This window comes from Podarcis pityusensis, assembly GCF_964106645.2.
Source record: "Podarcis pityusensis genome assembly, chromosome: Z".
In the NCBI taxonomy this organism is placed as follows: domain Eukaryota; kingdom Metazoa; phylum Chordata; class Lepidosauria; order Squamata; family Lacertidae; genus Podarcis; species Podarcis pityusensis.
This window is the reverse complement of record NC_138044.1, coordinates 27,409,813-27,434,754: the sequence shown is the minus strand read 5'-3', so window position 1 is coordinate 27,434,754 and position 24,942 is coordinate 27,409,813. Positions and strand designations below refer to the sequence as shown.

Here is a 24,942-nt window from a genome sequence, read left to right as displayed (position 1 = left end):
ATATTAGCGTTATGGGGGGTGGGGGAAGACATTTCCCTTTCATTGCCTTAACTAAATCTTAGCTTTATGCAAATAAACATCTGCTCTTTAAAACAATGCTGGATAAATAATCCAGATTTCCTGTGAAACAGTGAAGCATCCAAGGGTATTGCTATGTAACTTTGGTTTTTAAATTATTTTCTCTGAGCGGCATCAAAGGTCTAATGGTGATTAATTTTATTGCTGTTCTCCTGACAATAAACATATTTCTTCAAAGGGTGAGAACCATAATTAGAATAAATGCATACGAAGGGCATGCTATGAGCACCACACGGAATCTAAATGCGGCAGATCTAGTGAGAAAGAATGGAGACATAGCTGAGTGTCAGAGCACATACTATGAGTGCAAGAGCTTCTAAGTTTAGTCTCTGGCTTCTCCATGTAGGTCTCTGAAATCCATGTAGGCCTTAGATCTTGGAGACCTTCTGGTAAGAAAGAACAGATGAATCTGCCTATTTCTGGTTCATCTCAGTTGTGAGTGTGTTCACATCCTGTTTGTGCATCATTCTGGATCTTGCATAAAACAACAGCAAAGAAACACACAAAACAGTTGCCTCTCAAAATGTATTTTGCACAAAATACAATTTTTATCCTAAAATATGTACTTTTCCATGCAACTTCAAACATCCCAGCACATCTGTAGAAGTGCTAAAAATCAAGGAATAACTGTCCCAACCTGCATTAGTCTAGGAAGTGTGAACGAAGCTGGTTCACTTCAAAGTGTGGACCAGGGGTCACCAACCTTTCTGGGCCTGTTGGGCACATTTGCAAACCAGAGAAACTGTTGTGGGTACCACATGTGCACCACAACTGTCCCCTGCCAAGCTGTATTCTGCCCCAAGGAATCACTCCAACACCACACTTAGGTTTGCAAAAAAGAAGAAGAAGAAGCCATTTGCTTAAAAAGGACTTCTTTTGGTGGAGAGAGAGGCAAGAGAATGCAGCCATGTGGGCATGGGGAAATGTCTTTTAAGGGCACATGGACATCCATGGCTGCCACAATGGTGACACATGACCAGAATAGCCCTACTATTCTGCGTTAACAATACTGGAACTGATGGACCAGTGGCGACAGCTACTTAAATGCATAATACTTTTGAAAAAAGAATGCCTCAAGAAAGGGAATCTATATACAAAAACACAGCTTGGCTGCTCTTAGTTCAAGCAGTAGTTTGGGTGGGGGAAATAAATAAGGGGAAATATGAAAGAGGATTATGAAATGATGCAGTCTGTGTTCTTCCTCAGTTGCTGAGGTCTTCTGTTGTGGACATGTTTGGAGGTACCACGTGCCCCTAAAGTCTGGCCAGCTTTTCCCATGGGTCTGAACATTTAGAGTGACAGGCCCTGTCCTGTGGAACTCCTTGCCCACAGAGATTCTGTAGGAGTCATCTCTACTGTTTTTTTATAGGTTTTCTAAAAACTATTATTTAGACAGGGCTTTCAAACCAGATTTTTTTTTGTCTACCATCTTGTACTAATGTGGCTCCCCTCCCCCCAATTACAATAAAATTTTAATTGAAAGTTTTCAACACAGAATACAATAAAAGCCAAACTAATCTAAATAAAAACAAAGAAGAGAGAAAAGATAGGAAAAGAAGAAGATAAAAAGCCCTCTATAGAGGTTGTATCTTAACCCTTATTTTACACAAAGAAGAGTCAGGTTTTTGTTGGGAGCCACCCAGAGTGGCTGGGGAAACCCAGCTAGATGGATGGGGTATAAATAATTTATTATTATTATTATTATTATTATTATTATTATTATTTGTTTCTTAAATTTGTATACCATCCTTTATCCAAAGATCCCAGGGTGGTTCACAACAGAAAAATACAAAAGGTGATGGGTTTGATCTTGTTCTTGCAATAGTGTGTTTTTAGTCTGTTTACTGCCTTGTGATATTTTATATAAAACTGTGGTTGATTGGTATTTAAAATGGAAAGATTTAAAATAAAAAATGATAGAGGAAAAACTGATGTTTTAGGTACTCCACAGTGCCTTCATAGGAAGGATTTGGTCAGTTCAGATAGATTATTGGCAATGTAACACTGAACATGAACACTGAAACATGTGGTAAGAGCATTTCTTGTGATGGTGTCTTATTTCTGGTCAGAAAGTATTGTTTGCATTAACTTTGTGTTTGAGGAATCCTAGATATTTGTGGATGTCACACACTATGAAATTATATCATTGCGGTGTGGGAATTAACAGATGTAGAACAAAAGTGAATCCCATAAGCCTGTGTGGTAGCTAAGAAACTTCTGTTGCAAAAGCTGGACAGATGAACACCCAACAGCGGTCTGCAGATGTCACTGCCCTTTCTGTTTTCGTACACATGGCTTATAATCACCAGTCTTGTTTACACTCCTGTTTGGACTGCTTTTATTAATCTATACATTTAAATAAGGATTGTTGGAGTGTTCGGGTTGTTAATGTGGGCAGGCAATGTTTTTGTTTTGTTTTTATTTTGTTCTGTTGTTCTGTTGCATTAGCATTTTTTAAAAAAAGAAATTTAAAATTAAAAGAGAGTTAAGGATCTCTGGGCCTAAAAAATGCAAGTTCCTTCTAATCTTTACAAATATTTTTCATTACATTTATTAATGTACATTTATTAATACATTTCATTTACATTTATTAGCACAACATGTTCAATCACAGCATTTTATTTATTTATTTATTTATTTAAAAAAAAGAAATGGGGCTTTGTTTTAAAGTTTTGTATGTTCAAGATTAGGCAAAGTTATACAACTCTTCTTGGAAAAAAATCGATGAGATATTTATTATCATTTATATTAATCTATTTGTGATATAATGAGGAGAACGGCTGACCTCATTGCCCAGCAATGCAGGATGTGTGTGAAGTGACAGACTAATTTGACTACTGGAAGTTTCACTGTAAGCTAATTACATGTGGTAATTTAGTCTGGAGGAAGACCAACTTGAAAGCGAATCCAATTTAACGGTGGGGAGATTGTTATAAGAAACATCTCATTGTGAACTCAGAAGGCCCTTAAAGTGCTAATTTTTCACTTCAATAACCAGATTGCTGCAGCTAGGATTTGAAAATTGCTTAATATTCACAGTGTATTACTGGCACTAAGAGGAAACAGAAAGTAAGAGAGTGGGGACTTTTTAAATTCCAATTTTATGTGGGCTATTAAAATGGCTGAGAGGAATTAGTAATATGCATTTTAGAAATTTCGCATAGCTTGCATACCAAACTTAGTAGGATTAATGGTAATAGTAAATAAATTATATATAACATGTCATGATGGGCAGACTCCATCTATCATGTATAGATTTGAAAGAGTCCCATTAAACTGGATTAATTTGGAGAATGTCCACTGGACATTTGAAATCAATTCAATTTTATATACCTGTTATTTCAAATCAGAGAGGCTTCCAGGCTTTGGGGGATACCCATACTTAAAACCAAACCATTCCAGATTGACTTAGACATCAAGGAGCTGTGTGGGGTAGCTCCAAAATTGTTCTGGGAAATGGACGCATGAAATCTTGCATCAGACTGACCTTCACTCACTAACAGAAGAGGTAAGTCCTTCCACATGTTGATTTGTCTGTTTCATCAAAGAGCAAATACACCTGTGATAGCATCATCTTAGGATTTAGAGGTGTTTAGTTCAGGTGTGGGAAACCTGTGGCCCTCCAGATGCTGCAGAATTACAACTTTGATAATCCCAAGCAAGCATAGCCAACGGTCAGGGATAATGGAAGTCGTAGTTCAGCAACAGCTGGAAGGACAAAGATTACCTACAACTGATCTAGTTGGTCACCCTTTTAGCTCAGCGACAGGGCTCATGCAGTGTTGAGATTCAAAAGAGAACAGGGATCCTGCACCTTTAATAGTTAACAGAACAGGGAATTATAGCAGACATAGCTTGTCATGAAAACTAGACCTGTTGAAATTTCCTCTTCTGCACATCTATTACAGATGCAGGAGCCTGATCTTCTTTTGCATCTGTCCCCCTTTGCATTGTACCCAGAAGATCTCAGTTACAATCCCTGGCATCTCTTGTTAAAATAATTAGGGAACAGATGGAAAATATATTTGCCTGCTTGAGACCTTGTGGAGCTACTGCCAGTCAGAGTAGGCAAAACTGGACTATGTTTTTAGAAGTTCTATTATGGACATGTGCACTGCATTGGGTTCTTTTGGGAGGAAAGACAGGATAATAAAAAGATAAATTCAGGAGTCTCCCCACTTACGCAGGAGTTACATTCTGGGGTACCATGCGTATACAGTGGTACCTTGGGTTACGGATGCTTCAGGTTACAGACGCTTCAGGTTACAGATTCCACTAACCCAGAAATAGTACCTCAGGTTAAGAACTTTGCTTCAGGATGAGAACAGAAATCGTGCTCTGGCGGCGTGGCGACAGCGGGAGGCCCTATTAGCTAAAGTGGTGCTTCAGGTTAAGAACAGTTTCAGGTTAAGAACGGACCTCCGGAACGAATTAAGTTCTTAACCCGAGGTACCACTGTACATGAAATCACATGAAATTAAAGTTTTAGAGCAGCATACCAGGCTACATCATGTCAGTATGTTGAGGCCACTATGAGTATGCAAGTACCCTCCCGGAAACCAGTGTCCCCACTGTGGAAGGACATGTGGATCTAGAATTGGCCTCCACAGTCACTTACAGACTCATTGTTAAAACTGTGTTTATGGAATACAATCTTACTCGGCTACGAGTGATCTCCAAAGAAGAAAGAGACCCTCTCTCAGTGGGCTATTGCAAACACTCATTTTTTTTCCTCTTGAGCAAATTCTTACTTCTGTGTGTTCCATCTTTAACTTTCGTTTATGATCTCCAAGACATATTAAATTAATTTTAATAGCACAATATTTTCATTTGTACTCCCAGGCAACGCAGATTAAACTAATTTATTTAAAAGATACAGTTTAGTGTTTTTTGTTATTGGATGCTAGCACAGGACAAATACAAAGTCATTTGTTCACACATAATGTTTTATCTTGATCGCTCCAACAAAAGGGCTTTGTTTCTCTTGGTGCAGAAGGCCTATAGAGCAATAGCCGTGGCTGCACAAAGAATTCCATGGGGAACTCACAGTTTTTTAATTATGAGCGTATATGGCGCCTACAGGGATACACAGGCAGAAATTAAACGTCTCTGCTCTCAAGGAACCTGCAATCTGAAATAGTCAACTGGGGAAAGCAATGGTGGTGGCTGCTGTATGGGGCAAATGGGGCACTGCTGCACCAAGCTCAGCCTGGTCTCAGAGAACCCCCATCTGTATGCTTCGTTCCTTTCATGGGACATTGCATGTGACATTGGTTGTCAGCCTCCTCACCCATCTGCCATTGGCTCTGCCTCCTCTTGGTCTCCCTGCCTTCTCACTGGGCACCAGTCTTGAGAGGGAGAAGCCAAGGGACTAAGTGGAGGAACGTGGGTAAATGCAGTCACAGGTGCTTAACAACTGCTTACAGTTTGAAATGAGGATTGAGAATTTTAGGCTATATGGGCCACATTCAGAAATTACATTAAACGTGTATGTATGGGGCAGGGCTGGTCCAAGACATTTTGCCACCTGAGGCAAACCACAAGATGGTGCCTCCCGACCAGGGAAGAAGGTGTAAGTGAAGTTTTCCGTCATGAACAAGGGAGGAATAAAGACCTACATCAGGAACAAGGGTGGGACTCTTGCCCAGCAGCACCTCCTATTCATGAAGAGGCTGCTGTAGGGAAAACCATAGGCGGGCTGCCAAGGAGGCAGCAGATCCAGCCTCCAAGGAGTGTGCCGCAGCTGTCGCTGCTACTACTGCTGCAGCAATGGCAGCAGAAGTGGGTGATATATTCCTTGGCGGCTGGATCTGCTGCCCCTGTGGATCCTGCCGCCTGAGGCAGTCACCTCACCCTACCTCATTGGGTGGCCCAGCCCTGGGTGGCAGAATGAATGCACTAACCCCACGCTCGAAGTTGCATGCCCCACAGACCCCATTCCAAATGCCCATGCATAGAGCAGAGTCTCTGCAAAGCCTAGGGGAACCAATGCACCAGTAGAGGTTCGTACATTAGATCAAACTGGGTGCTTCTCCACCAACCTCATTCTGCCCACCTGCCTGGCTTCTTACAACCACTGTTAGGGGTGGCTTATTTGTCCTTAGTCTCAGTGTTATGATTTGTAGAACTCAACAGGGAGGAGGAAGGGGACACACTAGGATTACAGGCAGGCAAGCATTGATTTACGCATGTCCAATTGCTTGCAACTGCAAGCGCACACATTGTGGTGACCTGGAAGTGGCCGGAAAACTCTAAGTGGTATACAAACGGTATATCATTCAAACGTTAAACCTAAAAGCATAACCAAAAACCAGTTAAACAGCTGTATAAAAAGCCAGTGTGCTATAGTGGCAGCCATTCTCAACCTTGGGTCCCCGGAGGTTGTTGGACTACAACTCTCATCATCCCTAGCTAGCAGGACCAGTGGTTAGCATGTCTGACCAAGACCCGACCAAATCCCCACTCAGCCTTGAAGCTCACTGGGCAACATTGGGTCAGTCACTGCCTCTTAGCCTAACCTACCTCATAGGGTTGTTGTAAGGATAAGATGAGGACCGGGGGTGGGGGGGAACGAACGACGACAACAACAATATGCCACCTTGAGTTCATTGGAGAAAATGGTGAGATATAAATGCAATAAACAGAATAATAAATAAATAAATAACATGGGGAAAGCATGTAAAAGCAAGTTAAACAGAAATTCAGAGGAGTCAAATACAAAAAACAGGGCATGAACATATGGGTCGGGGAAAGTCTGGGCAAAATGTGCAAGATTTCTGAAGCAACTGCAATGCATATGGGAGAGGGAAGGGAATTTGACAGTGCAAAGGGGTAATGGCAGAACATGTTGGTTCTTTGGTCCCTGTGAGATCCTGCAAGGTGTGGTACCATGAGTATTATAAACTTTTTGGACAATCAAGTGGCACATAAACTTTATTGAACAAACATTTATTTATTTATTTATTTATTTATTTATTTATTTATTTATTTAAATATTATTTCTCCAGATAGTCTAGTCATCTTATAGGTCTATACAGGGGCAGGTAGTCTTCAGGTAACCTGGTCCTGAGTTGTCCAGGGCTTTGTATGTTAACAACACGGCTCAGTAGCTGACTGGTAGCCAATGCTGTTGACTCTGGCTGCTTAGTCAAGGTTTCTGACAGAGGCCTTTCCCACCACTTATGCTAGTGTCACTCCACAAGTGGTGGTTGGCAGAAGCCAGCGGGACAGTGAAGAGAGATACCTTCACCCAACCCTACAGCAGCCTTCCCTCCTCACTGCAAAGAGAGGGTTTGGATTGTGACTCAGAAATTAAAACATTTCCTGCTCCTCTCGTTGTTATAAACAGCACTCTCCATTGGCTCCCATGAGATCAACATAAATGATGATCTGGATAAAATGAATACAGCGCTCAAAAGCTATTATCTAATGGGGAAAGGAGAAAGAAAAGCCAGCTAAGATACCAAGGAGGTAGCAGTGTTAGTTTGCTGCAACAAAAACAGAGTCCTCTTGTGACACCTTAAAATACTAGCAACTTTTAATACGGCATAAGCTTTCATGGGCTAGACTCCATTTCATACCATAATAAAATTTGTTAGCCTTTAAGGTGCCACAAGCCTCTTGATTGTTTCTGTTGCAGCGGAAATACATAACCTTAATCTCTGAGCCTGGATTTTCTTTTCTGTGAAATTCACCCAGCAGCTCCTGTCACCATGCAGTTAAAGAAAGATACCCCTTGGTAGCCAATTCACATCACGTTGGGAAAGCCACTAGCAAGCCTCCAATTCATTGCTTTCTAGTCTCCAGATCTATGCAATTTACTTGTGAGCACTGAACTATAACCACCTATCATCCATCCTGATTGTGTTATTGTGAATTCAATCATTGTATCACTTATATTTATCTTAGGGAAATTGTCACCTTCGAAAGCCGAGTGACTGGCAAGATCTATTACATTACACAAAACATCACCTGAAACTCCAAGCAATGTAATATATGTTATAGACTGCAAGTGCCCTGGGAAAAACATCTATGGACTCCTCCCCAGCTTATTGGTAGGGCACATGCTTGGCGTGCAGAATGTTCAGCATCCAGTTCCTGGTATCTCCACCTATAACATTCTCATCTTCAGAGCAGCTGCCAGCCAGGGTAGACAATACTGCACTCAGTGAAGCAATTCAATTTAATAAAGCCATTTCAGAAATCACGTCAGCAACTAAAATGTTGACAGTATATTGCAAGTTACTGTAATTTAGATGACCACAACCTGTTAGGTTTGGGGAAACTGTCTAATCCCGAGTTATCAGAAGAAGGAGAAACATTTTGGCTCATCCTAAGATGTCATGGCCTTAATTTTAAACTTTCCCCTATGATTTCAATTATCGGCAAGCAGAAATAATGAGTTGAGACACCTTATATGCGTAGAGCAGGGCCACAATTGAAATATGTGCAGGGTTGATATGAGTTCCCAGAATTCTTTGGGGGAAGCCATGGCTGTTTAAAGTGGTATCCTAATGCTTTACATGTATGTTGTGAATGCAGCCTAGGACATGCCTCCTCTTGCCTCTGCCTGCAAATTTACTCGCCAGACACTATACAGTAGGTTGGGGAGTGTATTAATGTTAATAATAGCCTCTCCTTTTTCAAGAATGAATCATATTTTGCATTCCATGCTTGTCTCAACTGTCTCCAAGTCACCGAAATTATGCTCTCGTTTTGAATATGATCTCATATTTATTATGAAGTATCTGGAAAGATTAAAACACAATAACTTGCAGGGAAACATAAAACTGTGCTGGCATTAACTCCTGCATATGATTACAGTGGTATACAAATTATTGTTTCCTTTGACAAAAGAATCAATGAAATGGATGTTTATGTAGTCTTATTTCTTCAGCATAACAATGTGATACTATCTATATTTTGCTTGGCTATTGTATTCGTTATTAAATTTTCAAACAGTAATACCCCCCCCAAAAAGTTAAAAATTCACAGGTGGTTGTAAATACAAAATAACTGTAAGATGGAAACTCAAGGGATCACTAAATTATGCATTACTTACTGTGGGTTGCACCCCCCCCCTTTAGACCAGACTATTCAGTGCGGACTGTTAAGTGCAGTGCCACCTATAAATAAGTAAACTTGATGGTCCCATTTTATTCTATTTTCACTAGGAAAATAAATCCACATGCTCAAATTTAAAAATAATAACTATTGGCTCTGAAAAGGGATGACACTTCTGGCACGCCAGATGTCATTGGATGGCCAGTGATCATGGATGATGGGAACTGTAGTCCAACAACAAAGAGGAAGGGCTATTACAATAATGACAATAGGAATGGGGAGAAAATTAAATTCATTTCGCATTTAAAGGCGAATTTACCTAATTCATACTTTGCAAAAACAGTACGCAAACCAAAACACAGCCACCCTTTGAGATTCTCACATCTCCAAATTTTGCAATGCAGTTCTCCAGCCAAGTACATGCACTGTACTAGGTTAAAGCATGCACAGAAATGCATGCATAAGTTAAAATTACATATGAAAATACATTATACAGTGGTACCTCGGGTTACAGATGCTTCAGGTTACAGACGCTTCAGGTTACAGACTCCGCTAACCCAGAAATAGTACCTCGGGTTAAGAACTTTGCTTCAGGATGAGAACAGAAATCATACGGCAGTGGCGCGGCAGCAGTGGGAAGCCCCATTAGCAAAAGTGGTACCTCAGGTTAAGAACCGTTTCAGGTTAAGAACGGACCTCCAGAACGAATTACCGGTATGTTCTTAACCCGAGGTACCACTGTACTGGGGAAAATATGCTTTACAAAAACGTGAATATTAGAAGAACTTCACTTTTCATATTTTTTTAAAAAATCGCAAACTTAAGTTGAAATTTATTGTTGTTGTTGTTGTTGTTTGAATTTATATACCACCCTATACCCAGAGGTCTCAGCGTGGTTCACAGAAGTGTGTGTGTGTGTGTGTGTGTGTGTGTGTGCGCGCATCTAGTGCTCTAAGTGAGTAGATAGCGGCAGGCCCTGAACTCACACCTGCCTTTTTGTAAAGCATCTGAGGCAGACCTGTGTGTGTGTGTGTGTCTCTCAACTGATTTTATTCTTGTTTCATCACCAACATGTCTTTTCTCGCTACATTAGCTTGCTTTAACGGCTTTCTAAAAAACATTTTGTTAGTCATATTTTTGTTTTTAAAGACAGAAAAGAGGGATGTAAAATATGCATTATTTGTTACCTCCTCTCCCCCTCGCAGAGCAGAATGTTGGGAAAGTCTAGAAACCAGTATTAGTTGCATGTCAGTGGTGGTGAAATGCTAAGTGGCCAGCAGAGGGGGACAGGTAGGGCTATAGGGCCAGTCTAGGCCTTTGTCAAGGTCACTGGGCCAGACACAGCTGTCCTTACAACAGATACACACATGTCAAAAGGAGTGAAAAATTAAATGTGTGAACACTCAGTAATGTGAAGAACTGGACTTAGGACTGGAAAGTTGAGAAACTGAGAAAAACTGCAGTGGATTCATGTGTTCATAATGGAAAAACATGTGCACTTCATTTGTAGCTCCAGAGAAGAAAGTAAATGATCTGAGGATCATGATCTGAGGATATCCCAGGACCCTAATCTGTGTTCCAAAGCTTTCAAAATAACATAGGCAAATATACATTGGCTTGAGATAGTTAAATTGGTTGAGCTTGAGGCTCTTAATCTCAGGGCTGTGGGTTCAAGCTTTGGGCTTTGGGCAAAAGATTCCTGCATTGCAGGGGGTTGGACTAGATGATCCTTGCGGTTCCTTCCAACTCTATGGTTCTATGATTGGATTATGATCAGTGTTATCCTGAGCTACAGCAATAAATCTGCAGTTCTGTATCAAGATATGTCATGTACAATGTAGTTGAGATTCCTGCATCGCCAAGAGGTTGGACTAGATGACTCTCAGGCTCCCTTCCAAATTCTACAATTCTGTGATTCTACATGGAAGCTCTTTGTGGCAAAAATCCTTCAATACAGTGGTACCTCAGGTTACATACACTTCAGGTTACATATGCTTCAGGTTACAGACTCCGCTAACCCAGAAATAGTGCTTCAGGTTAAGAACTTTGCTTCAGGATGAGAACAGAAATCGTGCTCCGGTGGCATGGCGGCAGCAGGAGGCCCCATTAGCTAAAGTGGTGCTTCAGTTAAGAACAGTTTCAGGTTAAGTACAGACCTCTGGAACGAATTAAGTATTTAACCCGAGGTACCACTGTATGTCTTATTATAGAATTGCTTGAAGGAGGGGATGTGTAAGAGGAAAGGGGCAAGAGAGCATGAAGCTTGCTAAATAATCAAGCCAAATACATAGCAGTCTGGAAGGCGGAATTAAGGTCAAAAGTCTAAGAGGAATGGAACCAGTGGCTGAAATGAAGAGTTCATCAAGTGTACTGTACCATATTGAGGCCCCATGATAGGGGAGGAGGAAAGAACTTCGATACAGGGGTCATGTGAGGGACACTTCACAGAAATATTGCATTAAGGTTGGGAAGTGGAGAAATATGTTCCTTTTAATGCATCACCCACAGTAATGGGCATATATAACGGCAACCTGTACTCCCCCCCAGTTCTTTCAGAGTCTGCTTTTCAGAGTGTAATATAATGGAGACTAAAATACATTTCACAGCAATCTTTTTTGGGTCTCACGCATCAGGATAACTGTGGTACCTTTTTGCTTCCCAATTCTCCGCCCCCACCCAACAGACACTAAGAAAATCAGTGCACAGAACACTTTGGCCTTTAACCAATGCTAGTCCTACTCAGATTAGACCCGCTGAAGTTAATGTACATGGTCCACTTAGATCCATTAATTTCAGTGGGTCTACTATGAGTAGAGCTTTGTTATAAAGTGAAACTTACTAAGAATAAAGCCCAACAATGCTGTGCAAAATGTTGTTTAAAAGGGTTGTGTATGATATAGGTATCAGAAGTCTCAGCGTGTGAACGTCAATCAATTTTGACACAATTAAGTCCCCATTACATGAGGCTTGACTTGCCATTCTGAGAGGAAAACTTTTTAAAAAATCCACCCCCATATGGACGCAGACCTTGACCATTCAACGTAGAGTGTGTAAAACCTCCCCAATTATTTTTGCAGATATTTTCTCCTTGCCTTGAAATAGGCATCTGTTTGGGGATCTTACTTCCAAAACAGGATATGTAGTTTTCACAAAAATAAGGGTTTCCCCTCCCCCCCAAAAATGGTTACTTACTGTGGTCTTTTGGTGTTTTTTAAGTCAGAATGCAATAAATGGCTTGCCATTTCAATTAGAGCAGGGCTATTGGGTGGCGCTTTGGGTTAAACCACAGAGCCTAAGACTTGCCAATCAGAAGGTCGGCGGTTCGAATCCCCACAACGGGGTGAGCTCCCGTTGCTTGGTCCCTGCTCCTGCCAACCTAGTAGTTCGAAAGCACGTCATAGTGCAAGTAGATAAATAGGTACCGCTCCGGCGGGAAGGTAAATGGCGTTTCCGTGTGCTGCTCTGCTTCGCCAGAAGTGGCTTAGTCATGCTGGCCACATGACCTAGAAGCTGTACGCCGGCTCCCTCGGCCAATAAAGCGAGATGAGCGCCGCAACCCCAGAGTCGGTCACAACTAGACCTAATGGTCAGCGGTCCCTTTACCTTTTTATTGCTCCTTACCATTTGACCTTCCAATATCTGACAATTCTGCTCACGGTGCAATAAAATCTTCCATAACCAATTGTGGGTGCATATATCCAGACTAACAGCACATTATTTTCTATGAAAGCCTGACTTATACATAATAAAATAAATAAATCTGTAGCTTTGTTTAAGACACGTCCCTAAAACTAGACATATGTGACTTTCCCCCCCCTTCTCCTCCCAAATATTTTTTTACATATCTGTCAATGGACTGTCCAAAGCACGTCAGCTCTGCAAAGGGAAATACCCACAAACAGAAATCTTATAATAACGATTTTACATTTGAAAAATAAATGTGAGAGTAGGCTATAACTACACTCTTTTTAATTTCTTGTGAAAGGGTCTTTCTACACTTCTATTTTATAGTGGTATCTCTGGAGGTTTGAGGGGAGTGTTAGGGGATGCTGCTATATAATGTTGCCATCTTTCAGCTATTATGGAATAATGTGCTCATAAAACCACTTTTTCTTACAACATTTCTGAAATATACGGTATGCATCCTCGGTATTTTCCATTTGTGTGGAATATGTTTGTGCATAGTCCCACTTTCTGTGTGGCAGGGTTAGTGGGCACTGCCCTATGAATTTTAATCTGTCAGGCTCGGGGTTGCACTGAGAAACTACTCAGGCAGATACTGGTATTGTTTCAACATATTACCCATGGCAGAGATCACTGGCTGAAAGTAAAATGTAATCGTGATAACTTTTCATGCGCTTGTTGCAGTATTGTGAATTGAATTCTACTGCTTGGAGAACTCCTGGACCCTATGAGGAGAGTTTTTTTTATCAAGCGGTTTATACACTTTCTAAACAAATAAGTAAGAACAGAAGTATTGCTGTTCTGAGACACATGGATCCCTTTCACAGCTCAGCTGAATTGCTCACATGATGTCTGGGGGTTGTACCTCCCAGACCCACTTGCAAATTCTGATTCCAAAACAGACTCACCAGATCAACACCTCCTGAATTAATGTGTGGGTCAGACTTGAGTGCTGATTCACAATTCATAGCCCCAGATAATGTCTTACAAAGTGATGCAAGGGAAGGGTAGTTCCTTCCTCTTTATTTTGCCTCACATTGTGAAAATGGGGCACACATGCCAGCTGGAAGTCATAGGACAGAATGAAGTCCTCTTGTTGGCAAAAACCACCATGTCTCAATAAGGATACTGCCCTCAAGGGACAGCCATATATTTCCTCCCCATACAGTGTTCCTGTGAGATTGTTTCAAGATGCACATGTTTGAATTCCCAGAGCATCCCAACACCCTACATCTCACTGCATTTTCTCATATGGATTGTACTTAAGGAGAGAATATACCATTAATTCACTGCACCTGGACGCAACACCCAGAACAAACTTAGTTGGTATCTATGATGCTACTGGACAATTTTTTAATTTATTTTGACTGTGTCAGACCAACAAGGCTACCTACCTGAATCTTGAAAGATGAGATGTTATTTATTGTGTACCAATAGAAGCTTCTGCCTAAATCCCTCCAAACTCTTGTAAATTAATAAATATTTTTAGTTTATCAAAGAAGTGTATTAGGGGTGTTCTGCTCATCTCAACACAATATAAAATTTCAACTTGCACAATTATTCAGATTCTGTGTGTGTGTGTCAAAAGGCTAAGAAGGAGTAGCATCAGTGATGTTAAGTTAACTGTGTATCATCTCTCCCTTCTCTCCTCTCTCTCTCTCTCTCGCCTTAATAGCAGATTCTCTTGGGATTATAAACATATTAGGCTATTAAATTCTCAGCAGTTTACTATAAATAGCTCACATTACAGTGGATTCAAGACCCATAAATCCATTTCTACTGGGATCCATAATACACAGCACTAAATTGGTGTGTTTTTACTTCCACAGTGCAGTCTAATAGATTCACATGTGTACTGAGAAAGTAGAACAAAAATAGTGCTCTATTACCAAAATTGGAGAAAATGTTCAAATCACACAGGAATTCGAACCCTCACTTTTTCACTTTTCAAAATTGCAGCAGCTTAAAACGGGAGCTGTTGGATACAATTTCCAAAATGGTACACATTTTCCCCCCAGCAACAGAACAACCTTGTAAACTTGGCTGCTGGGAAAGATAATTCCCCAGCTGTTGATGTTTTGAAGCATTGTCAGCCATTTCAGTTCACATTACATGGGAGACCAGGCATTTATAAACACATATGTATAAGGAAATGTAGTATTGTATACACACCAGGGCTAAATCAAACCCAGTGACCTCCTAGGCTGAACGCTGTCTACTTGCCATGTATTCTATAGTAGTCTGTCTTTTGCTTTGTTTTCACAGTCCCCAGGAGGAACCAAACATAGGCCGTTTATTGAACCACAAGTGCCCTAACATGGATTGAGCTTGCCTTCCTGGGTCACAGCTGTCACTTCCTGCAGATTTGTGAAGTAGAGGGGAGGGCCAAAGAGGCAGGTGAAAACATAGAATAGTAAAAACAAGAACCGAACAGCAACAGGAGACAAACACAGAGCAAACTTTCTTCCTGAAAGACAGGAAGGAAGAAAAGAAAGTGCCCTTGAGCACATGCAGAGGTCATTTTCATTGCAGGGGAGAAATTGAAGGGAGTCCTTTGTGCAAGTGGACAATTGCATACCTGCCAGGTGCCCTGGAAAAAAATGAGACATCAGAATTTTTTTGTGCAAGACTATGGTAGCCATTTTAGGTGTTGCAAACTTGCCCCCACAATGCACTGTTTTCAGGGTGAGAGAGAGAGAGAGAGGCATGGGTCACATGACTCATCCGGGACATCCCGGAAGGATGTGCATCCCGGTTTTGGTCTGAAAAAGTTGGATGGTATGCCATTCTGGCAGCCTTCTCCAAAGCTTTTAAAGTGTAGATGCCCCCCCCCCCCCAGTTAAATGGGTTTGGGGCAAGGGTGCAGGCCTGTGGTGAGTGAGGCCAGAAGTAAAAATGGGCAGAGATAAACAAATATAAGGCTAGTTTCTACACAAACATTCTCTCTAAATTCTCCACCTAGACAACCAAGATGCAATATCAGAATTGAAGGAACATCCTAGCCAGGCAAAAACATTCAGGCAAAGCTAGTGACATTGAGGTAAAGCTAGTGAGATGTCCTAAGAAAAAGAGGGACATTCTGGGATCAAATCAGAAACTGGGACGGCTGCTGTAAATCCAGGACTGTCCCCGGAAAATAGGGACACATGGAGGGTCTGTTAATGTTTTGTTATGTTTTTGTATATGTTAGAACCTGCCCAGAGTCTCAGGGCAACCCAGTCACATGGGTGGGGTATAAATAAGAAAATTATTATAATTATAATTATTGAGTAGGACACCACTATTTTCGTTGGAGAAATGTTGGAGGGTATGTGATAATGCCTCTTGCTTGTCTGGCTAGAGGATGGAAATATGTGTGGGGTGTTGTGTATGAAGGATCCTCTGGTTTTTGTGCAGCTGGAATGCAGCCTGCTGAACAGAGGCAAAAATCACATCTATCGCTTCACTGATTTACTAAAATGTGGTCCCCAGAAAGCTTCCTTATAAAGGAATGGAGCCCTCAAGCTGAAAATCCTTCCTTACCCAGGAGCTAAGGTGTGTACATGTGACATCCTTTTTGAGGAACGGGCCTTTCTCTCAGCCCCACCACCCTCACAGGAATGTTTGGCAGGGATATGGGAGAGGGCCTTCTCGGTGGCTGGTCCCAGACACTGAAACTCCATTTCTAGAGGTGCTAGCCTGTTTCCCTTCCTGTTGTCTTTATGCCAGCAGGTGAAGACCATTTTATTACAGCAGGCTTTTGGGAACTCTCAGCTTTAAAGGAAAGGGCTTTTAATAGGGCTTTTAATCTATCTATCTATCTATCTATCTATCTATCTATCTATCTATCTCTATCAATCAATCAATCAATCAATCTATCATCTGTCTATCATCTATCTATCTATATCTATCTATCTATCATCTATCTATCTATTTATCTATCTCATCTCTCTCTATCTATATCCATCTATATATTTCAGTTATAGTTTAATTACTTTTTATCTACAGTGGTACCTCAGGTTACATACGCTTCAGGTTACATATGCTTCAGGTTACAGACTCCACTAACCCAGAAATAGTGCTTCAGGTTAAGAACTTTGCTTCAGGATGAGAACAGAAACGTGCTCCGGCGGTGCGGCAGCAGCAGGAGGCCCCATTAGCTAAAGTGGTGCTTCAGGTTAAGAACAGTTTCAGGTTAAGCACAGACCTCCGGAACGAATTAAGTACTTAACCTGAGGTACCACTGTAATATCTTTTATATGTTTTAGCTATTTGTGTTCATCTGTGTTTGTTTTAATGTTTGTGAGGTGCCTTGAGTCCTTGTTCTGGGAAAAAAGGAGGGATATAAATAAATAGAATCAATAAATCAATAAAACACCTACTTACCTGGAAGGAAGCGTCATTGAAATCAACGGGACTTACTTCTGTGTAGACATGTACACTGTTATAATACATTTCATCCATTAAATATTTCAGAGGGCCAGTGATTATTTTCATTGTCAAGCCGTTTTTAAATTGCAAATGCCTCTGTCCAGATCCTATGCATGCAAGCAAATTCCACACATATAAATCAGATGCATAGTCTCATAATGTCCATCTATCCACACCACATTGATTTCAGTGATATGTGCATTTGGATGCTTATCTGAGCGCATTTTTCCATCCTGGTCCTGATGTGATTCAGGAGGCATACTCATATGAATATAGCAATAAAATTGATGCAGTATCTGAACTCAAATAAACATTCCTATGCATGTGATTTACATGATGGAAAAACTAGAAACACTGCTCATGTCTTTTTGTGGGTCAAGGTGGTATTGTTTTAATTGGGACATATTTGTCATTTAATATGTTAGTTCGTACATTTGTAAAAGTGACCCCTTAAGTTAGGGGTCAGCAAACTTTTTCAGCAGGGGGCCAGTCCACTGTCCCTCAGACTTTGTGTGTGGGGGGGGTCGGACTATATTTTGAAAAATAATAATGATGCAAGAGCACCACAAGCCCTGGTGGCTGCTTACCTGTGTCTTGTGAATAGCAGGGGCTGGCAGTGGCAGCAGAGTGACGATGAGCGGCGCACGAAAGGGCTCCAGAGAGAGGCTGCTTAAAATGGTGGCCGCTCGAGCGCTGCTGCTACTGGCACCAACAAAGCCCCCCCCCCTCCTCTAGGCAGGGCGGGAAGAAGCCAGGAGGAGGAAGGGAGGAGCTACCGCTGCCGCTGTGTGAGGGAAAGGGAAAGAACGCACGCGCTGGCGATACACGCGGAGATCCCTGGACCGTCCGCAGGCAGGATCCAGAAGGTAATTGGGCCTAATCCGGCCCGTGGGCCTTAGTTTGCCTACCCATGCCTTAAGGTATGTATAAATAAACTGCTAAGTAAAGACTTGGACTATGTTTCTTTCAACAGCAGAACTGAGGGCTCATCCACCCATGCTTTCTAGGAACAGGTCCCTGCTTTAAAGTGCTGTGTCTGTGTGATTTTTTGTTATTGTTGCCCTCTGTAACCGCTCTTTAATGGTGCATCAGAACAAACAGTAATTTGGGTTTTCTGCAGATTGCCATTTGCTCCAAATCAGAGCTAAAGAGTGGGCTTCCCCAGGGAAAGCACTGGGGGGGACGACGACAAAAAATGCTCTGATGTAGAGATTTAAAGCCTAGAAACACAGCACAAAAGGAAGTCTGGATTAGTGTAGAGTCTTAAGCCGACTAAAGTCACTTCCTCCTTCCTTTGCTGAGCAAATATTATAAATTGAAGAAATTAATCAGATTTATTATGAGAAAAAAGTAATGGTATAGAAAATGTTCTTTTGCATAGTGTGATGGGACGATGAGCTGCTTGTGCGTAAAATCCAAGTCCCTCAGAGTTTGGTCAAGTTTGCAAACCTCTGTCTGTAACGGAGCCCCTTAAACATGGCTCTGTCAGTCGCTTGCAGATTCCGACAGTGGTTGCTTTCGGAATCGCTTCCAACATAAAAGCTCCTTAACGGAAACACGTCTTCTGGACTCTCTGCGTGACAGTTTCCGGCGAGGAGTGGGTGTCCCTACAGGAGGTCCTGAAACCTCCCCACTGTTTTCGCTGGAAGTGTCTCGGAGCCATCCCTCCTGCTCACTTTCCCTCAGCTCAGCTCTTCTCCCCCTACTGGTTCCCTCTTCAGCTGCTGAGTCTCTCCCAACCTGTGTGAGCCCTTTCACCTCCCTTCCTTCCGATGGCAGTTCCCTGACATCCACCTCCCCTCCAGGGCCCCCTTCACCCCCTCCCGCCCCCTCCTCTATGGGCGGTGAGGAGGCAAAACCCCGGAAGGAACTTCCTTCACCTTCCGATGTCTCGAACACTTCTCTCCACCTGTTGTGGTTCCTGGTCTCGAAGTACTCCTCCTCCTCAGAGTCCATCTCCCCTTCCCCTTCCGAATCCGTGAATCCTTCCAACTCCTCCTCCTCATCGGTGGTCCCAAAGTATTCCCTCCGGAACCTCTCCACAGGCTGAGGTTTCCTTGGGAACCTTTGATGGAACGTTTCTATCAATACCTCGTCATTGATATCTTCTGCCATTACCCAAGTGTTTTCTGACTCCGGTTCTCCTTCCCACGCTACCAAATACTCCACCTGATCCCCCTTCCACCTGGCGTCGAGGATTTCTGCCACATGGCTGCTGCATTCCCTTTCTTCTATGATCGGTCCCCGAGTGGACATCCCTTCTCGTCCCCCCTCATACGGTGACAGTAACGACCTGTGAAATACTGGGTGCAGTTTCATGTGGTTGGGTAACCGGAGCCTGAAAGCCACTGGGTTGACTTGTTGAATGACCTCAAAGGGACCCAACCTCCTGGGTCTTAATTTCTTACAACCTCCTTTGAACGGCAACCCTTGGGTTGACAGCCACACCCGATCTCCCACCCTTATGGTTTCACCTTCCCTTCGGTTCTTGTCTGCCTGCCTCTTGTATTCTTCCTTCGCCCTTTCTAAGTTGAGTTGGAGCTGACGATGGATTGCTTCCATTTCTTCTACAAAATGCTCGGCTGCCGGGACGCTCCATCTCTCCCCTCCTCCCCCTGGGAATGCCCTGGGATGACACCCATAATTAGCCAAGAAGGGGCTCATCCCTGTGGACACATTCTCTGCATTGTTGTAGGCAAATTCCGCCAGCGCCAATTTCTCTACCCAGTCATTCTCTCTGTCATTGACATAACACCTCAGGTATTGCTGGAGGACACCGTTTGCTCTTTCCGCCTGCCCGTTGGTTTCAGGGTGCCGGGCAGTCGAAAAGTTGACCTCCACCTGCAGTAAGCTCATGAGCTTCCTCCAGAACCTGGAAGTAAATTGTTTTCCCCTGTCTGAGACCACCCTCAATGGCACCCGTGCAACCTAAAAATGTGTTCTACAAATAACTTCGCTGTCTCTTCCGCCGTGACTGCATGCGAACAGGCTACAAAGTGGCACATCTTTGTTAGTAGGTCTACCACCACCATGATGGCTGTTTTCCCCTTGGACTTCGGCAGATCAGTCATAAAATCTATCGACACTGCCTCCCAAGGTCGTTCTGGGGTTGGTAAGGGTTCTAATAGCCCCGCCGGCGCCCGCCTCTCCCCTTTGGCTCGCTGGCATTGCTCACACCCTCTTACATACTCCCGTACATCTTCCCTCACCTTAGGCCACCAAAATTCCCTGGTGACCAACCACATGGTTTTGTGTTGTCCAAAATGCCCCGCCGTGGGGCTGTCGTGCAACTGCTTGAGTACCCTCCCCCTTAAGTCTCCTTCGGGGATATACAGTGCCCCTTTGTAATACAACGCTCCATTTCTTTCCTCAAAACCCCCTGGTTCCTCTCCCTCACCCCTAAGACCTCTGAGCTTATTCTGGGCATATTCATCATTCTCTGTTTCCTCTACCAGTTCTCTTTGCCCCACCAATGCCGCCCCACACACCCAGCGGTCCTCTGGGATGACATGTCTCTCTTCGGGTCCCCCCTCCCCTTCCAAATATTCAGGTTTGCGTGAGAGAGCGTCCGCCCTAACATTTTCTGGACCTGGCACATAACAAATTTCAAAGTGAAATTTGGAGAACTCCTGGGCCCATCGCACTTGCCGTTGGTTGAGCACTCGTGCCGTTCTCCAATACTCTAAGTTCTTGTGGTCCGTGCACACTTGCACCTTATGTTGTGCCCCAATTAATAAATGCCTCCATCTCCTGAACGCTTCATGAATGGCAAGTAGTTCTCGGTCATACACCGTGTAGTTCCTCTCAGATTTGTTCAGCTTTCACGAAAAAAAGGCACACGGTCTCCACTCTGACTCCTCCTTCCCAGGCTGCAGAAGCACCGCCCCCACAGCCCGGTCTGATGCGTCCGTCTCCACTCGCATCGGTTTTTGTAAATCCACATGCAGGAGCTGTTCTTCCGAAGCGAACGCCCTTTTCAGTTCCTCAAAAGCTCGCTCCGCCTCCGCCGTCCAAACGAATTTCCTCTTACTGCTGAGACAGTCCGTAATGGGAGCCGTCAAGTGGGCAAAATTTCTGATGAACTTCCGATAGAAGTTTCCAAATCCAAGGAATCTTTGCACATCCTTCCTTGTTTTCGGTGTTTTCCATTCCAGTACCGCTTGGACCTTGCCAGGATCCATGGCCAATCCCTTGTCCGACAAGCGGTACCCCAGGAATTCCACCTCCTTGGCATGAAACTGACACTTCTCTAGCTTCACCCACAGCTGATTGGCTTGCAGTCTGCCCAACACTTCCCTGACGTCTTTTACATGCTGCTCCTCAGTCTCTGAATATACTAACACGTCATCTAAGAAGGCCACACAATTCTTGTAAAGCAAAGGCCCCAGGACGTGGTTCATAAACGATTGAAAGCACGCGGAGCCTGCTTGTAGGCCGAAGGGCATAACTAAATATTCAAATGCCCCCAAAGGGGTGAACATGGTGGTTTTCCATTCATCCCCCTTCCTTATTCGTATCAGGTTGTACGCCCCCCCTCAGGTCCAGTTTAGTAAAAATCTTTCCCTTCCTGACCCTTGTCAAAATGTCATCCATTCTGGGCATCGGGAAAGTCACTGGTTCTGACACTGCATTTAAGGCCCTGAAGTCCACTACAAGCCTGGGTTTGTCCGTGTTTTTTTTGTCCACAAAAAACACTGGGCTGCCCCCCACCGCCCTGGACTCTCTGATGAACCCTCTCTTCAGTTTCTTGTCAATGAACTCCCTTAGCTCCTGCATCTCTCTGTCTGACATGGCGTACAGCTTGCCTACAGGGAGCTGTGCCCCAGGGAGTAAATTGATTTGACAGTCAAAGGGCCTATGTGGGGGTAGTTTGTCTGCCTCCCTCTCGCTGAAGACGTTGCTCAGGTCGGCGTATTGTTGGGGAACCTTCCCCTTCTCCGTTACTTCCGTCCCTGCTAGAGTGGCTCTGGCCCCTCCTTGAGCCTCCCGCTCTTTGCAGTGTTCTAGACAATGTGCTGACCCAAAGGAGACCACTCTCTGATGCCAGCCCACTAGCGGATCATGTAACGCTAGCCAGCTCATCCCCAAAATAATGGGAGCTCCTCCCAAGGTAGCCACATTAAACGCTATTAGCTCAGTGTGTCTTGCTACCCTCATTATCATTGGGACGGTCTGCTGGCTGACTTCTCCTCCCAGCAGCTCCCTTCCATCGATCGTGGTCACCTGCAAAGGGTTACTTAAAGGGATAGTCTGTATCTGGTGCTCAGCAGCAAACTCCTTACTCATGAAATTGCAGGAGCTGCCTGAGTCCAATAGCGCCTTTATCTTTAGTGGGTGTCCGTTAGGCAGCTCTAGTAACACCTCTATCACTAGGGCGGGTTTAGGAGGTTCCGGCGTGGGCACTTTCACTGCTCTTTGGCCTGGCTGCTGTGCCCCGACGGTGGCAGCCAGGCGTTGGCTTTTACTTGCTCCGGTACCTTTTCCTCCCTCTCCCCAACAGCTCCCGCCATTCCTTGCCATTCCTTTCTTTGGGGGCAGACTCTGGCAAAATGACCTGGCTGTTGGCAGAGATAACATTTCTTGGCGCCCTTTCCCTCCTTCTTCCGCTCTTCACTGGGCTTTGAAACTGCGCGCGCGCGCGCTGTTCCAATTTCCATCGGCTCTCCCGGCGGGAACGGTGGCTCTGGAATCTCTGGAATGCGAAGCTCCCTCCAACGTTCCCCCTTCCCTTCCCGCCTCTCCAAGGCTCTCGCCTCTTGGCGCGCTCCTATGGTCAGCGCTGATTTGGTCAGCTGGTCCATAGACTCCGCCCTGGGCGCCCGGGAAAGTTCATCCTTTACCGCCGAAGCAAGCCCTTCTTCAAAGAGCATTTGAATGGGTTCCGCCGATAGATCCCACCCCAATTTATGGATCAACATGGTAAACTCAGTCCAGTACTCACGCACAGATCGGCTCCCCTGTTTGCACGCCATTAACTGTCTGCGTACCACTCCCTGCTCAATATCGCTGGAAAACATCAAATCCATTGCACGAAAAAACTTCCTCGTATCCTTCAGGATGTCATTGTTTGTTGCCATCAGGGGCCTCACCCAGTCTTTCGCCCCCTTTTCGAGATGCCCAATCACAAAAGCCACCCGCGATTCCTCGTCGGGAAAGTCATCAAACTGCAGATTAAGGGCATATTGCATCTCTGTCCTAAAGGCATGATAGTCCTTGGCCTCCCCCCCAAACTTCTGCATCAATCCTGGCAACTTTCTGGCGAGCGGGGTGGTTTTCCCCTTCTCTGCATCTTGAGCCCTCCTCTCCTCGAGCCTCGCCGTCTGCAGCGCTAGCTGGACCTCCAACGCCCGGTACCTTTCCTCCAGGCTTGGACCCGCTCCAGCTCCTGCTTCTCCGGTTCCGGCTGGGTTGCTCATGATGCCTTCTCCTGCACAAACTGCTCACAGAGACTGTCGGAATGCTGTGATGGGACGATGAGCTGCTTGTGCGTAAAATCCAAGTCCCTCAGAGTTTGGTCAAGTTTGCAAACCTCTGTCTGTAACGGAGCCCCTTAAACATGGCTCTGTCAGTCGCTTGCAGATTCCGACAGTGGTTGCTTTCGGAATCGCTTCCAACATAAAAGCTCCTTAACGGAAACACGTCTTCTGGACTCTCTGCGTGACAGTTTCCGGCGAGGAGTGGGTGTCCCTACAGGAGGTCCTGAAACCTCCCCACTGTTTTCGCTGGAAGTGTCTCGGAGCCATCCCTCCTGCTCACTTTCCCTCAGCTCAGCTCTTCTACCCCTACTGGTTCCCTCTTCAGCTGCTGAGTCTCTCCCAACCTGTGTGAGCCCTTCCACCTCCCTTCCTTCCGATGGCAGTTCCCTGACACATAGTCACAGCTATCAGGATATATAAAGCACCAGCCACCAGTAGATGTGGTGAAATAGATATGAAGTGGGTTTATGATATTTTCCTCCATTTTTGCACATTGTACATCCACTTTAAGGGACACGGGTGGCGCTGTGGGTAAAACCTCAGCGCTTAGGACTTGCTGATCGCATGGTCGGTGGTTCGAATCCCTGCGGTGGGGTGCGCTCCCGTTGCTCGGTTCCAGCGCCTGCCAACCTAGCAGTTCGAAAGCACCCTTAAGTGCAAGTAGATAAATAGGTACCGCTTTATAGCGGGAAGGTAAATGGCGTTCCGTGTGCTGCTCTGGTGCCGGTTCACCGGAGCAGCTTCGTCACGCTGGCCACGTGACCCGGAAGTGTCTGCGGACAGCGCTGGCTCCCGGCCTCTAGAGTGAGATGAGCGCACAACCCTAGAGTCTGTCAAGACTGGCCCGTACGGGCAGGGGTACCTTTACCTTTTTTTACATCCACTTCTGCAGGGAAATGGGACTACACATAGCAATGCTGTTTAAATGGAAGTGTCACGGATGCTGCTGTTATAGATGCTGGCCTCTCCAAGCCCTATCTTTTGTTAGGGATCCTCCATTTAATGGCTCTGAATCTCAATGGGAGCTAGTGGCCAAGATGCACAGAGATCATCCCATGAATGCAAGAGCTCTTTTGGGAAGGTGACTCATCCTCCCTGGAGCCCCAGTGATGGGTCTTAAGGGCTTTGTGTAAAAGAAGCAGCAGTTCGGAGAGAGAGAGAGAATGAGACAGGAGCTGAAGGGGAGATAAGAAGTGAAGGTATCTGGGAAAACTGAATAGTGGGAGATTCA

At 44.3% G+C, this 24,942-nt stretch overlaps 2 long non-coding RNA genes across 4 annotated transcripts in view; one reads left to right on the top strand and one right to left on the bottom strand.

Moving 5' to 3' along the window:
- The window catches only part of LOC308468881, a 211,996-nt gene that overhangs the window by 85,384 nt on the left and 101,670 nt on the right, over positions 1-24,942 (bottom strand). The window lies entirely within an intron of this gene.
- The window catches only part of LOC308468862, an 83,576-nt gene that overhangs the window by 43,351 nt on the left and 15,283 nt on the right, over positions 1-24,942 (top strand). The window lies entirely within an intron of this gene.